We start from the raw sequence: 17,166 nt of genomic DNA, 5'->3' as shown, positions 1-17,166 counted from the left end.
TGCTCATGATAAGACAAATCTTCTTGGAGATCAATCTCTTCGAAGTTGATAGTGCACTCAAGAGTCTTGAAGCACTTGTGAAGCTATGACACGTGAAACACATCATGCAAATTTGCGAAGTTGGACGGAAGCTCGAGTTGATAGGCGAGGTCGCCTCTTTTGCCAATGATCTTGAAAGGACTCACTGCTGGTGCGCGTCGGCCCTAAACAAATGGTTTTTAACCCCTTTCTGCGACAGCATTCAGAACCGTCGCCAAGTGAGTGTGGGAGATAGGGGGGTCCTTCCCACACAACCAGAAACCATTGGGGATATGCCCTCCTGGCACACATGCTCGGCAAAATGAGGTCGTGTCTGATCGCCGAGCACTCAAATATAGAAATACGTACAGTAGTGCTAAAAAATACAATTATACAGGCGATATCATTTCTGGTCGTAAGTACATCCCACAAAGTCAGTCACCACCGAATGTTTCCGTTCGTATATACATCCCACATAGTCACTACAAGGAAAACGTTTACGCAAGGTGGCGTAACGCAAATAGTTTTGAAGAGAATGTCTTGTGTGATTGTTCATTTATCTAACACGGTTTATTCCTAGAAACTGTGTGCGTTGACTGAGATCATCGCCCATGGTGGTTTCTCATTAACCGTTTAGAATAGGAAAACCCAATTAGCAAGCTAATTGGCCAATTAGCAGGCTAACTGCCCTATTATTAATAATCCATTTACTAATCTTGTAAACCTTAGTGCTTCCCATTGTTTCCCTGCAACACATATAAGGTTGTTAGTCATCAGGTTAAGTAAGGGTTCGCATGCTATCAGTAAAATATGTTGATGATAAATAAGCACATTGCAGATTCATCAGATTAATTCAAGCCACATGGAAAACCCATTTATCCAAACCAAGCATGATTAAGAACTAGGAAATATAGCACTTGTATATGTTTCTCATGTATTAAGTGCAGCCAAATTGGATTTATTCCTCACATGGTATACAATAACAGAATGCAGCCACGGCAATTGAACATCACATTGTCAAATTGAACCAAGCAGTTAACTAAACACCACAACAAATGAACCAAACATTAACTAAGCACCACATTGCACAATATAACATACTCCTAATAGAAGATCAGACAGTTAAACAAACCAACCATGCTTAACAACTTGGAAACATAGCAATTGTATTTGTTTCTCATGTATTTAGTACAGCCAAATTCGATTTATTCCTCACATGGTATACAATAAGGGAATGCAGCCACACCAATTGAACGTGGCATTACAGAATTGAACCAAGCAGTTAACTAAACACCACAACAAATGAACCAAACGTTAACTGAGCACCACATTGCACAATATAACATACTCCTAATAGAAGCTCAGATAGTTAACCAAACCAAGCATGCTTAACAACTTGGAAATATAGCAATTGTATTTGTTTCTCATGTATTTAGTACAACCAAATTTGATTTACCTCACATGGTATACAATAATAGAATGCAGCCACAACAATTGAACATCGCATTGCAGAATTGAACCAAGCTGTTAACTAAACACGACAACAAGTGAACCAAGCCACAACAAATGAATCAAGAAGTTAAGTAAACACCAATCAAACAATATAACATACACCTAATAGAAGATCAGACAGTTAACCAAACCAAGCATGCTTAACAACTTGGAAATATTGCACCTTGAAGAATTGAACATCACATTTGAAGAATTGAACCAAGCAGTTAATTGAACACCACATTGCATGACATATAGAACATATACACTATAGCAGAAGATTGCATGGTGAAAGTAGATAGCACAATTCACTAGAATTTGTTAAGGAAAGGTAGTAGCTATCAAACTGAACATGGGTCCTTATAGTGAGCTAATTAGACAAGCTACTCCTCATTATCGAAGATATCGATGACGATTGGCTCGTTGGACATGGAAGAGCATGAGGCCTCCGCATCATGGATGCCCTCGTTGTAGTGGTGAGTGGCCTGAGCCGCTACGGGCACCAACCTTCTGGCTCTCGAGATGAGGTAAGCACGTGCACGCTGAGAAAACGCCTCGTAGTCTTCGTCAAAGGCACTGACGGTGGCCTCGAGAAAATGCCACGAACTGTCGTTTAAAGCAGCCAACCACGTCGCGATGTCGGCGCACCAGGCGTCAATGATGGCCTCGACGGCAAGGTGCTCCTCCAAGATCTGGGGGTCGGCACGAATGGAAGCCATCGAGACCTCATCCATGCGTGCGACTGCGATTTGCTTCTCCGCTGCCAAATGCTCCTTGAGGTCCTGGCTATACTACATGCACCATGGCATAGGCCGGCACTTATTTGGTGGAGGGGTCGGTGATTTCGGTGGAAGGTGTGGCGCTCGCGCCGGCGGTCGGGGCATGTGGGATCTGGAAGGAGGAGGAGAATGGGTGTCGGGTGTGGGTTACCTGCCTGGATAGGCGAGGCCGAGCAGCATGAAGGAGGGTCGCCGACGAGGAGGCGGCGGCGATGCAAGCAAGGAGTGAAGGTTTCAACTTGGAAAGGAAGGCCGAAAGAGGGGAAATGTGGATTTGGCAAGGGGGAGGGGCGGGGAGGTAGATATTTCCGCGGAACCCAAAAATTTGGAATCGCTTCACACAAAAAACTGGCACGCAAAGTGTCATAAGACACGGTCCCTTATTCAGACACGGTCTGAAGATATTTTGTGTTGCATCTCACAAGGTTGGTTATAATAAACTGTGTGGGACCTACTTGATTTTTGGTCTTGATTTGAATTACATAATGGTGTCACTTCGGCCATGGACGGCGTTTGAATTGCTAGACCTTTTATCTGCAGTGATCATAAAGAATTGGAATTATTCACGATTCATTTGGACATTTTTATGCATTAATTGAGTTTTCATGCATTTATGTGCATAATTCAAATATGAACTACATGCACATGCTCCAGTGCATATAAATTGATTGAAAAAACAAATCTTTGTCCTTGGGTGCCTGCTTAGGTCCCATGGAAGAAATGGGAATGTATTTCAAACACCATGGCACCGTTGATGGCTGGCAAAACATTGAGATGCCTGGTTTTTAAATTCTAGTAAATCCAAAACTCGTCTGAAATTTATGAAACTTGGCATGCTATCATGGAGCGTCATCAACATGTCGTGGTACAAATTTTGTCCCATTTGGGGCAGGTTTGGGTATATGCTTCTCACAAACCGGAGCTTCTGACAACAAGCATGATGGTTTTCGGTAGGGAACGTCCCACCTTTGGGGACGAAACGATATCCATTGCCTCTTAATGCTTTCAAGTTTTTTCACATGTCAACATAGAACAAAAGGACTGTTGTGTGAATTTTTGTGATTTTTCGGGGTTCGTTTGGACATTTTTATGCATTAACTTAGTTTTCAATGCATTTATGTGCATAATTCAAATTTGAACTACATGCACATGCTCCAGTGCACATAAATTGGTTGAAAAATCAAATGTTTGTCCTTGGGTGCATTCTTAGGTCCCATGCAAGAAATGGGAATGAATTTCAAACACCATGGCATCGTTGATTGCCGGCAAAACATTGAGATGCCTGGTTTTTAAATTCTAGTAAATCCACAACTCGTCTGAAATTCACGAAACTTGGCATTCTATCATGGAGCAGCATTAACATGACGCGGTACAAATTTTGTCCCATTTGGGGCAGGTTTGGGTCTATGCTTCTCACAAGAAGAATGATGGTTTTCGGTAGGGAACGTCCAACCTTTGGGGACGAAATGATATCAATTGCCTCTTATTGCTTTCAAGTTTTTTCACATGTCAACATAGAACAACAGGAGTATTGTGTGAATTTTTGTGATTTTTCGGGGTTCGTTTGGACATTTGGATGCATTAACTGAGTTTCAATGCATTTATGTGCATAATTCAAATTTGAACTACATGCGCATGCTCTAGTGCATATAAAATGGTTGAAAAATCATATATTTGTCGTTGGCTGCATGCCTAGGTCCCATGCAAGAAATGGGAACAAATTTCAAACACCATGGCACCGTTGATGGCCGGCAAAACATTGAGATGCATAGTTTTAAATTCTAGTAAATCCAAAACTCGTCTGAAATTCATGAAACTTGGCATGCTATCATGGAGTGGCATCAACATGCTGTGGTACAAATTTTGTCCCATTTGGGGCAGGTTTGGGTATATGCTTCTCACAAACCGGAGCTTCTCACAACAAGCATGATGGTTTTTGGTAGGGAACGTCCCACCTTTGGCGAAGAAACAATATCCATTGCCTCTTATTGCTTTCACGTTTTTTGCACATGTCAACATAGAACAACAGGAGTGTTGTGTGAATTTTTGTGATTTTTCGGGGTTCGTTTGGACATTTTTATGCATTAACTGAGTTTGCAATGCATTTATGTGCATAATTCAAATTTGAACTACATGCACATGTTCCAGTGCATATAAATTGGTTGAAAAATCAAATATTTGTCCTTGGGTGCATGCTTAGGTCCCTTGCAAGAAATGGGAATGAATTTCAAACACCATGACACCGTTGATTGCCAGCAAAACATTGAGATGCCTGGTTTTTAAATTCTAGTAAATCCAAAACTCGTCTGAAATTCATGAAACTTGGCTTGCAATCATGGAGCGGCATTAACCTGCCATGGTACAAATTTTGTCCCATTTGGGGCAGGTTTGGGTATATGCTTCTCACAAGAAGCATGATGGTTTTCGGTAGGGAATGTCCCACCTTTGGGGACGAAACGATATCCGTTGCCTCTTATTGCTTTCAAGTTTTTTTCACATGTCAACATAGAACAACAGGAGTGTTGTGTGAATTTTTTTGATTTTTTGGGGTTCGTTTGAACATTTTGTGCATTATCAGAGTTTTTAATGCATTTATGTGCATAATTCAAATTTGAAATACATCGCATGCTCAAGTGCATATAAATTGGTTGAAAAATCAAATATTTGTCCTTGGGTGCATGCTTAGGTCCCATGCAAGAAACGGGAATGAATTTCAAACACCATGGCACCATTGATTGCCGGCAAAACATTGAGATGCCTCGTTTTTAAATTCTAGTAAATCCAAAACTCGTCTGAAATTCATGAAACTTGGCATGCTATCATGGAGCGTCATTGACATGCCATGGTAAAACTTTGTCCCATTTGGTGCAGGTTTGGGTATATGCTTCTCACAACAAGCATGATGGTTTTTGGTAGGGAACGTCCCACCTTTGGGGACAAAATGATATCAATTGCCTATTATTGCTTTCAAGTATTTTTCACGTGTCAACATAGAACAACAAGAGTGTTGTGTGTATTTTTGTGATTTTTTGGGGTTCGTTTGGACATTTTTATGCATTAACTGAGTCTTCAATGCATTTATGTGCATAATTCAAATTTGAACTACATGCGCATGCTCCAGTGCATATAAATGGGTTGAAAAATCAAATGGGTGTCCTTGTGTGCATGCTTAGGTCCCATTCAAGAAATGGGAATGAATTGCAAAGACCAGGGCACCGTTGATTGCCGGCAAAACAATGAGATGCCTGGTTTTTAAATTCTAGTAAATCCAAAACTCGTCTGAAATTCATGAAACTTGGCATGCTATCATGGAAGGGCATCAACATGCCGTGGTACAAATTTTGTCCCATTTGGGGCAGGTTTGGGCATATGCTTCTCACAAACCGGATGTTGTAGGGTAGAACCCTAATCGCCCGATCTTTCACGAAAGGAGCGGATTCCGTGAAGAACACGAAGAACACGAGGGAAAACATGAGGGGAAACACAAGGGGAAACACAAGAGAATCACTAAACCAACAAGAAATAGTCACACATATGCTGGACCCTCGAGTACATAGGAGATGACATGATCCACAATCAACAACGGACAATACAAAAGGTAGTCGGTCTTCTCCGTGAGGAGGTCTTGAGGTTCTTCTCCGCAAGGAGGTCCTGAATCCAAAGGGATCTTCTCCGTAGAGGCCGCAGTATCTCTCGTGGAGTAGATCCGATGTGGATGAGCAATGCTCTATCCCTAAATATGAGCTAAACCAATGCTAACCCTCAAATGGTGGAGGTGGAGGAGTATATATAGTCTTTGGCCACGAAGGGGTAAGAGAGGATACATGGGCCTCGGCCCGTTACTCTGCGCGCAGACAGGCGTCGGTCGTCCGACAGGTACCGGACGTCTGGTGGCTCGCGAGGGTTCGGTAGTCCGGTACTTGTCGGACGTCCGGTGTTTTGGCTCGGGATAGCCATTGTCGGATTTCCGGATGTTGTCGGTCATTCGGTGGCTGATGGTCGTCGGACGTCCAGCCTTGGTCGGACGTCCGGCCGCTGTAGCTTTCATCGGCTGTTCCATCTGGCTGGTGGGGACTCCAGGCGTCGGACGTCCGATGACTGTCGGACGTCCAGGAGCTGATGCTTCCTGGCAGCTCTTCCTCTTGTTCCGTGCACTTGGTGTCCTCTCCGTCTTGTCCATGGTCTTCCTCTTTGTTCCCGGTCATGCATAGCACATATATTTGAGGTAGTAGCCATGTTTCACATGTAGAAAGTGAAGGTTCATATATTCGAGGTCTCATCATATGTCCTATTGGGGCTTGGAGAGTAGTCGGAGTGTACATGGGGATGAAAGTGGGATGCTCCGCATAATCTCCCCCCCCCCTTGGGAAAGGGCCGACCTCGGATCGTGATCCTCATCACCATGGAAACGATTGTCATGTACGGACTTGTGGTTGGACATAGTTGAAGACATGGTGCAATCCAAGTACTCGAAGGTGTCGCCGGAGTGGTATACTTGCAAGAAAAACAAATACAAATGACAGTCGGAAATACAATGGTTAGCGCACACAAAGTGTCCATCATGTAAGAATGAGTCCGTGAGGCAAGATTGTTTGTGACAAAGCACATGAAGCTTAGCAAGGTGATCTAGAATGATATGCAAAGCATTCATGGGAGTAAATGCATTCATTGTGCACACAAATGTATTGTGAATATGATCAATGCAACCATGATGCAAAATGATGTCATAGAGAGACGGTTTATCAGTAGCATGAATATGGCAATCGATTCTCAAGATGAGCATGTGATCATGCAATTGATGATGGGCAATATGATCATGATGTATATATATGCCATCAAGGTATATCACAGCAAATTTGCTAAGGAAATGCACAAGCTCATATATGATGGATGACATAGACAGACAAGATGCAACAAGGCAATCATAATATGATTCAATCCATGCATAAGATGCAAATTTTTCATGAGTGTGAGATGTACAATGAAAATGACATGTGTGAGAAGAATCAACAATTATGGAGGTGTTGGTGTACCAATGCTCGATCTCGTGGCATGAGTGCGGTTCGAAGGTGCATCCAATAAGTCCAAGCGCTCCTCAATGTGAAGGTCCATAGAGCCAATCTTCAATGTTGGTCCTCCATCCAATAGGTGCATGTAGGCAATAAGAAGGAAACAACAATTAAAGAATGACCCATCCAATATGCGTATTTGAGGATGGCTCAAAGGGAAGGATTTTACCTTTAGGAGATTGTCGCAAAAGTTGGTGTTGCACATCATGTATGCCTTCGCATGACCAAGTTGTCGCATAAAGGCACCGCCTTATGAATCCTGCAAAATGAAAGAACATGACAAAAACTTGGAAAAACAAATGAGGTTAGCGAAAGTGCAAAACCGATCATTCGTGTGGTAAGTTACCCAACAAGTGTATGCATCATGCTCATCATAAGAAAGGACAAGGGAACATTTCATAGTATGGAGGCATATGATGTGAGAACAACCGAATGCACTAGGCTCAATCAAACAAGCATGCATCACAAGTAATATGTCCAAGTCTCCGAGATCAATAAGCATAGATGCAACAATTGGAGGCAAGCGACAGTGAACAAGATGTATCATGTGAGAGACATGAACATATATGTCATCAACCCAAGAAAGCAAATAAGAGTGTAACATGGGTGATGCGACAAAGCAAGCAATCATATGAATCAAGGCAAGCAAGCTAGTAGTGCTAAGATGCAACATACTAGAAGGAATCATGTCAAGTATGTCATGTGTGCAAATAGTGTTTATGAATAATGCACAAGACATTCACAAGCATGAAAGGAGGATATGAGCAAAATAGCATCAATAGCATGAGGCACATGATAAACATGGCAATAGCAACAAGGATCTCCACCAAGCATGCAAATACACATAGGAGTAGCATAATGGTGAATCATGGGTAGATGCAGGCAAGGGTCACAATTGCATGGCAAAGGCATAGAAGTAAGCATAGCATGTAAAGTGAACACGGGAAAATGAGGATGAAGCGACAAGAGGTATATAGACCATAGTCATGTGAGGGCCAAGTGAGAGAGATGCGCGTAGTCGTTGCGCGAAAGGAACGGTGGTAAGGATAGTCCACGGGATCCCAAGTCATCTTTGCTCTCAAGAGCTCGTTTCGTCAACTCTTGGGATTGAGAGGTTGACGAGTATACGGGAGTACCTACACAAAACAAAGACAAAGGGAAAATTGTGTGTGCATGGTAGATGTACACATCATTAATCATGACGCGCACATGCTTGTGTTGGTTAGCACAAAATATCCAATGCTCGAATAAATGAGATGCGTGATATAGAAACATGTCATCCATCATGATAGGTTTGTTGTTATGTATAGCATAATGGAGACTCAAAGTGTGTAATGCATCACAAGAAATATGTAGAGCATTGTTATTCATGGAATGCATACGGTGCAAAAAATTATGACAACATCCAAAACAAAGCATATTTGGTACAATGTGATCATGGCATGCATAGTAGATGAATTGCGCAAATCATGTAAAGGAAGCATGGCAATATCATCACGTGAAAAACAAAAGTCAATGACATCATCTCGTCATCTATGCCATACATGCAAATGAGAATTATTGTAATGGGGCATGCATAACTACTATGTTGAGATTGAAATGATGCAATATGGGATATCTCACTCATATATAGCATATGACAAGGTTAATGGATTGTAAAACATGATGTGACCAAAATATTTTTCACATGATATCCGATGAAGCATAGCATCACAACTAGGAAATCAAAATGCTCATCATCATATGCATCATAAATAGGTAAGTCATGACATGAAGAAGTGGCACTAGCATAAAGCATGGGAATAGGTGTGTCAACATCATGCAATCAATCATTCATAAAATAGTCCACTATTGGGACATGCGAAGCACAATCACCTATGTTACCTTTGCAGCATCGCTCATGTGTTGTAGGTGAGGTGTCGAATACCAAGTCGTGGTCATCTTCATCTTGATGGAACCATGTGGGGGGGTGCATATTCTTCCACCATGGCCATTGTTGTCTCCATTGGAGGTATGGACTCGTCGAGGATAGGCATGTCATAAAGTAGGAGACCTAGCACCAAAGAAGAAAACAGACTAGGAGTATAGGTTAAGTCATTAGAAATCAAAGTGGCCTCACTTGTCGTCTCAACTACCTCACTCACTACATGTGGTGGCTCACTCCCTCCCTCTTGGATGCTATCAAGTGTGGTGCTAGTGGTTGTCACACTCATCCTCTCATAGGAAATTCAATCAATGTAACTCATATCACTCGTGGGGTGGTGGCTCTTCTCACATGGCAATTGGGGCATCTTGTCACATGCCGATGTCGGAGATATGTTGGTACAAATGTCTCCATGCTCAATCATGTCTTAGTCGTAGTTGTAGCCGTGGATGAAGGCCGAAGATGGAACATCATCACTCTCCTCTAAGACCAAAGATAAGGTCTCATGTGCGGTCGCGTAGCTTGACTCAAAGAATGAGTCCAATATGGGCGTCGTCTTCAAGTTGTTGAAGAGGTTCATGCTCGTCGCCATTGTCAAAGGGGATGGCCCTTGCTCGATCTTCTTGCTTGGGGGGCTTCCGAAGATGGAAGTGTCGCCCTCACTCATAGGTGGTCACCTTGTACTTGATGATGTCGATGTAGGTGAACTGACGGGAAGTAGGTGAAGATGCCATACATCCAAAGGCAAAGATGCCTTGATAGCACTTGGCGAAGATGCCGAAGTGGTTGGTGTAGCCGTAGCTCCGTCTTGGTGGTGCTTGTCTCACGGTCTTCTCTTGTGGTCATGAAGTTTGGACTTAGCGTGAAGTAGGGATTGTTGGGACTTGTAGGTAGGCGCATCTCGAGCATCTTCATGATGATGTTGTCGTTGTCGTGCTTGAGCTCGATGGCGTTCGTCATCGTCGTGCACATGATGCTTGGAGGTGACTTGCCTTTCATGACGAGGTGGATCACGAACGTGATGGTGGTCGCCATGGATATGTGGATGTGGACGACTTGCGCTTGTGTCGCTTGGGTGCTCCGAAGATGATCGATTTGCTCACCGCCGACTTGAAGATGATGAAGGGGAAGTAGACTTGATCAAGGCCCGAATCTCCTCCATCCTTGCATCTTGCTCCTCCTTTTGTGCGGAAAGCTTTTTGTCGATGTAGTCCCTTTTCCCCGCTTCAGAGTGACGAATGTTGATGGAGAGGTTCTCGATGCGCTCTCGCAATCTTGATTGTGCGCCTTGCATTTGTCGTTGTAGATCAAAGATAGACGCTTTGGTGATGTAGTTGTTCACGCCATCGTTGTTGTCGAAGATCAGAGATGAAATGCCTTGCCTATCCATCACAATACTCGAGAAAATATGAGTGGGAGAAAGAGAAGAACGAATACCAAATGTACCTTGACAGAAGTTGAAGGTGGATCAATGATCACTCCAATGTGGAACAAGGTAATATCACAATTGGTACCAATTCTTGTCGGTTTCTCACACCTACACAAATAAGGCTTATGGTGGGGCTCGGTGAGGATAGTGGCACAAAAATTTGATGCAGAATGTTAGCAAGAATCAATAATGTTGAAAGAGATTCACAAATTCGCAAGTGAAACAAGTAGACCAATAGCAATATGTGGCACACGGAAACACACACACGGATAGATAAATGGGGTCGTGCAACCAAGGATGAGCACAAAATGTGGAATCCACGGAAAACGCTCGTGTTGCACAACTCAACAGAGATGCTAGCACAATTGCTCTATAGGCGGATACGAAACTTGTGCACAACCTATGATATGCAAAATGTATGAACTTCTATCCCATGTATGCTATATATGTATGATGTTCTGGTGGTATGACCCAAGATGATCGGATGTGACAATCTTATGCAGTGTGGAATGATGCTATGACACTTTCCTACAAGCTCTTTGTTCACTCTTTTTCTTTGCTTAAAAGCTTTTTCTTTTTTTCTTTTTTTGTATATGGCCACAATGCGAAATGCACAAACCAAGATAGCAATTGTGTATATGCGGGAACAAACTTGAGGCATAAGGGATGATATAATGATACCAATATGATATGGTATGTATGCAATGTATGGTATAGACCACTAATGTGCACAAGTAACGTTGCCGGCAATACTCAAATGGCTAGTCTTGATAGGCAAGTGACACAAAATGGGGTAGGGGTTATCAATGCAATGGCAAGGGAATATAAAATGTAGGGATACCACGATACCAAGATTATATGGAGGTTACCGTCCTTGGCGATGATGAGTGGCGGTGATGTTGATGGAGATACCAAGATGATGGAGACTCGTCCCTAAGTAGCCGAACCACCTTAGGAAACGGAAAAACCGCGAACTCAAAATCTCAAATGTCAAATGGTGGTACAGGATGCGGTGGTGGTTGTGGAAGCTCAAAGGGATTGCGGAAATGCAATGATGGGTTATGCGAGTAGGCAATGCGGAAATAGAGGTTAAGGTGGTGGAGTATACACGGTGACGGAGTTGGAAGCATGATACGTCTCCGTCGTAACTAAAGTTTTTGATTGTTCCATGCCAATATTCTACAACTTTCATATACTTTTGGCAACTTTTTATACTATTTTTGCCATAACAGAAGAAGTCCGGAGTTGTAATAAGTTACTAAAAATAAAAAAGAGGTGCAATACTCGTTAATTAGCTTCAAGCCTTTCGGAATAGTGTAAACTGCACTGCACATAGCTCCGTGTAGTCTACCATATTCCTCAAGGCTTGAAGCTAAGCAATGTGAGCATTGAGCCTCTTCTTCATCGTCTCTGCACTCAGGGCTTATAAACCGCTCCTAGTCCCTCTCTCTTCGCGAGGTGGGACTAAAAAATAGCTTACTAAGGAACTGTAGTACTAGTTCATGCCATGAACTAGTAATAAAGGTGCTCGTGGGGCCCCAGCCTTACCTGACACAACCTCATTAGTACCAATTCGTGGGACGAACATGTGCTAAAGGTTCGCCATGAACCGGTACTAAAGAGCTCCTCCCGCCTAGCTGTTGGAATCGGTACTAAAGAGCTCCTCCTTCCTAGAAGTTGAATGGTGCATACTGAATGCACAAAAATTCTGGAGTTGTAATAAGTTTAAAAAAATGAAATGCCTTTGTAACAGATGAGTTTAGTTTCGTCAGAAACCCGAATACTTCGAAAGAGATTGTCCAGTTTGCAAATGAAGTGCATCCAGTTTTTGCCGTAACCCTGTCTACTTTTTTGAACATGATATGTGGGTGAAATTATGATACCATGCCAACTTTCAACTTTTTCAGAGTTCATTTGTAGTGCTTTTCAATTTCTAGGTCATTTAGTTCTCAAAACAAATCATTAAATGCATGAAAAATAGCAAATGAAGGCATAAACAGTTGAAAGTTGATGGTGTCGCTTTGAATGGTGCATACTGAACGCAAAAAATATAAGAGCATTTAGATCATGATCTTATATTTCTTTACAGTCTGAATTGTCAATATGATCTTATACATCAAAAATACTTTGATCATCAATGATCTTTGTGTGTACAATCTGAATTGTCAATATGAGTATAAAAACATTGAATGAGTATAAAAACGCTTTGAATGCTGCATACTGAACGCAAAAGAAGTCGGGAGTTCAAATAAGTATAAAAATATTGAAGTGTCGTGTAACAGATGAGTTCTCGTCCGAAACCCTGATACTCCGAAAGACATTGTCCAGGTTGTACATGAAGTGCGTCCTGTTTTTTCCGTGACTCTCTCTACTCTTTCGCACATGCTATGCGGGTGAAATGATGATACCATGCCAAATTTCAACATTTTCACAGTTCATTTTGTAGTGATTTTCAATTTCACGGTCATTTAGCTCTCTAAACAATTCGGTAAATGACTGAAAAACAGCAAATGATGTCAGAACATGTTGGAAATTGATGGCGCCAGTTTGAATGCTTCATACTGAACGCAAAAGAAGTCCAGAGTTCATATAAGTATAAAAAACATTGAAGTGCTCGTGTAACAGATGAGTTCTCGTCTGAAACCCTGATACTCCGAAAGACATTGTCCAGTTTGTACACGAAGTGCATCCAGTTTTTGTCGTGACCCTCTCTACTCTTTCGCACATGCTATGCGGGTGAAATGATGACACCATGCCAAATTTCAACATTTTCACAGTTCATTTTGTAGTGATTTTCAATTTCACGGTCATTTAGCTCTCTAAACAATTCGGTAAATGACTGAAAAACAGCAAATGATGTCAGCACGTGCTGGAAATTGATGACGCCGCTTTGAACATAAGAAGTCCGGAGTTCAAATAAGTTATTAAAAATAAAAAAGAGATGCAATGCTGGTTAATTTTCTTCGAGCCTTTTGGAATAGTGTAGACTGCACTTCACATGGCTTAGTGCAATCTATGCTATTCTGAAAGGCTTGAAGCTAAGCAATGTGCAGGTGAGCATTGCGCCTCTTTGTCATTGTCTCTACACTCACGGCTTATAAACCGCTCATACTGCCTCTCTCTTGTCGAGGTGGGACTAAAAATCAGCTTACTAAGAAACTCTAGTACCGGTTCATGCCATGAACCGGTACTAAAGGTCTTTGTGGGGGCCCCAGCCTGACCATAGCCTGACACAGCCTCATTAGTACTAGTTCGTGGCATGAACCGGCACTAAAGGTTGCCCATGAACCGGTACTAATGATGCCCGCCCGCCTATCCATTGGAACCGGCACTAATGGTCACATTAGTGCCGGCTCAAATTCAAATCGGCACTAATGTGCTTCACATTTGACCCTTTTCCTACTAGTGCTATGTCATATGGTCACTCCATTGTCTTGCCAAATCAAAATAGAGACACGGTTCAAATCATATCAGTTCAAGACAAAGTAGCAGTGAAAGAATACAAAGTGTGGGAAACTACATGGCACAACAAGATTTCAGATGGGTACCACGGGTCTACATGTACAACAGAACTATTAGCTCCGTTGTGATGCTAGTAATGTGCATGATATGAAAGTCAACTGTATACACAATTGAAATTGAAATCAACAGAGCTATTGATAAGAGCAAACCTGTTAAAGAAACATGCGTGAACATGCCTGCTGTGCCATTGGAGTTTCGATTGGATCATTCAATTTAAAAATAAGTTTGATCAGTAAATACAGTGATACAAGAGCAAAGCAAGCATAGTTAAAAAAGGCGCGCCTAAGCGAGCGCTTAAGCGCGCCTAGGCTCTAGGCATTGGCAAAAAGCATTGCGCATAACTACGCATAATCTGTGCATAACTGCGCATAAGCATGTGCTTTGGTCAGTAAAGCGCAAGGCGGTGGCAAAATGCACAATTAACGCCTAGTGCTTTTTTGAACTATGATAGCAATGGAATCTTAAATTAGAACAGTTGTTCTTCAGGTTTAGGCACTTGTTCTACATGAACAGAGTACAGTAAGACGCAAGAATATAATACTTCAAAATAGAAAATGAGCTCATAGACCTTACCACATTCTTGGTTCGGGACCAGTACAGAACAAGGCATTCCCAGTCATCGTCCAGTAAATGTGTCTCAGGAGAACGTAAGGGAATTTGATGAGTTTCTTTACCGGTGAAGTACGTTTTCTTCAGGTAATTCCAATACTGCCACCAAGCATTATTGAAGATAGCAGAGGTATTAGCACAGGTTACCTCATCCTGAGTTTCCAAATCGGTCCTTCTCTATAGAGAAAAATGGGAAAATTTGCTGTATTATAACCATCATGGAGGTAGGATGTATGGGACGAAGCAAAGTAATTTCCATGAATAACATTACTTACACATAACTCCTGGACAAACACCCGCAACTGGCATTTTCCTTCATCTTCAGTATAATATTTCCAAGATGGGAAGATACGCACATACGATTTAACAACATCAAATGCGATAGATGCCAAACTACGACTAGCTGGTTGTGCTTCCTCCACAGCAATAGGCGTACTAACTGGTGGAGTTGGAGTTCGCCATGATAGTACTGGCCCTTTGGGCACTGGAGCTGCCTTACTAACCGCTCTTGTTTGGCAGTTCTGTGGTGGAGATGGTGTTGTGTTAACAGGAATTGGGTTACTATCGGCTGGGGTTGGGGTTAGACTGGGTGAAGCTGGTTCTCTATCCATCGCAGTAGGGGTACAATCTGCGAGAGTTTGGGTTATGTGTGGTAGGGCTAGTTCTTGTGCATGTACAACCGGGGTGCAATCTCCACCAAGAGGTAGCACTATTTTATTTGAAGACCGTGTTTTTAGTCCGCTAGATACTGGCATCACCTGCTCCAATTCAAATGGCTGATAAACAGGAAACATAGTTGAATGTACAGACATTGTATTAGAGACAGATGCAATAGATAGTGTGGAAAAAAGAGGGCATGGAATAGTTGACATGTATATTGTTTAACTAAAACGGATAGCATGACATAATTTCACATATATGATGTCTATCTAAACTGGATAGCATAGCATAACATAATTCAAAGATATGATGAATAACTAAACAGGGTTGCATGACATAATTCACCTACATGCATGTTATCTAAATAATCAGGATCGCATCATTTAATTCACATATGTGATTTATATGCTAAACAGAGGGCATTCGATATGATGTCTGAACTAAGAACATGGTGTTGAATATTGTGTATATGATGTCTAAACTATGCAATGCAAGACACCGTATGCATGATATCACTAGTAGAAAAAGGGTCAAGCGTGAAGCACATTAGTGCCGGTTTGAATTTGAGCCGGCACTAATGTGTACATTAGTGCCGCTTCCAACGGCTAGCCGGGCCGCTCTCATTAGTACCGGTTCGTGCCGAACCTTTAGCACCGGTTCGTGCCACGAACCGGTACTAAAGTGAGTGGTGGAAGGATGTTGTCAGTACGGGGCCCCTCTAGCACCTTTAGTACCGGGGCGTATCACGAACCGGTACTAAAGGTCGTCCTACATAGACCCTTCGTCCACCCGAGCTCGCTCTGTTCTTCCCCTTTCCCCTCTCCTCTCTGTTCTTTCCCCTCTTCCTCTCAAGCTCATCACACATTTTGCCCAAGATTTGAAGGCCCCCATCCATTCAAATGATCACAAAGGTTAGCAACTCTTTCCTTTCATCTCTCATTGCTAGATTAGCTCGTGCAATGCTTTATATAGTGATTGATTTTTGAGTTTAGTAATTTGGGAGGAATTATATATATGTGCTAGTATTTGATTTATATGCAATTTGAGGTCAAAAATAACACTTAGTTTTGCATATGTAGGTGTGGTTTACTTAGTACCTTCTAAATCTCCGTCGTAACCACCGTCGATCGCTCGCAACATCCCGTCGCCGGCACCACCTTGTGGTGAGCCTCTTGTTCATGAAGTTTTATATAAAAAATGATGTTTGTGTGATTGATATATATAGTTACTCGTATAATTATCTTACCCATACGTTGTTTGTTATGCATAGTGCCATGGTTTTGATATCCGTCCCCGTCGGCCCTCGTCCGGGTTATGATTCGGATGTGGTATATTCTATTTTAAAACTATTCATTGCATTTCGTGTTTATGACAAATTATGCCCATCAAGTTGACATAGATATTTTTATGTAGGAGGTAGTTGAACCCAAAATTCCAACCGACCCTATTGTCGAGAGGTTAAATTTAGTTGAAAGAGAAAACAAGGATTTGAAGGAAAAATTGAAAAGAATTGAGGGGGAGAAGATGGAATTGGAGTTGCATCTAGCCGATGTCGTCGATGATCACAAGATTAAGATGGATAAAATGCGCTTGAAGATTAGAAAGATTAGAAAATATGCCATTCATAGTGAGGCTTGGTATCATTATGCTGTTGGATCAATTGTT

Source organism: Triticum aestivum, chromosome 3A (assembly GCF_018294505.1).
Source record: "Triticum aestivum cultivar Chinese Spring chromosome 3A, IWGSC CS RefSeq v2.1, whole genome shotgun sequence".
NCBI lineage: Eukaryota > Viridiplantae > Streptophyta > Magnoliopsida > Poales > Poaceae > Triticum > Triticum aestivum.
Note: the sequence above shows the minus strand (reverse complement) of the source record.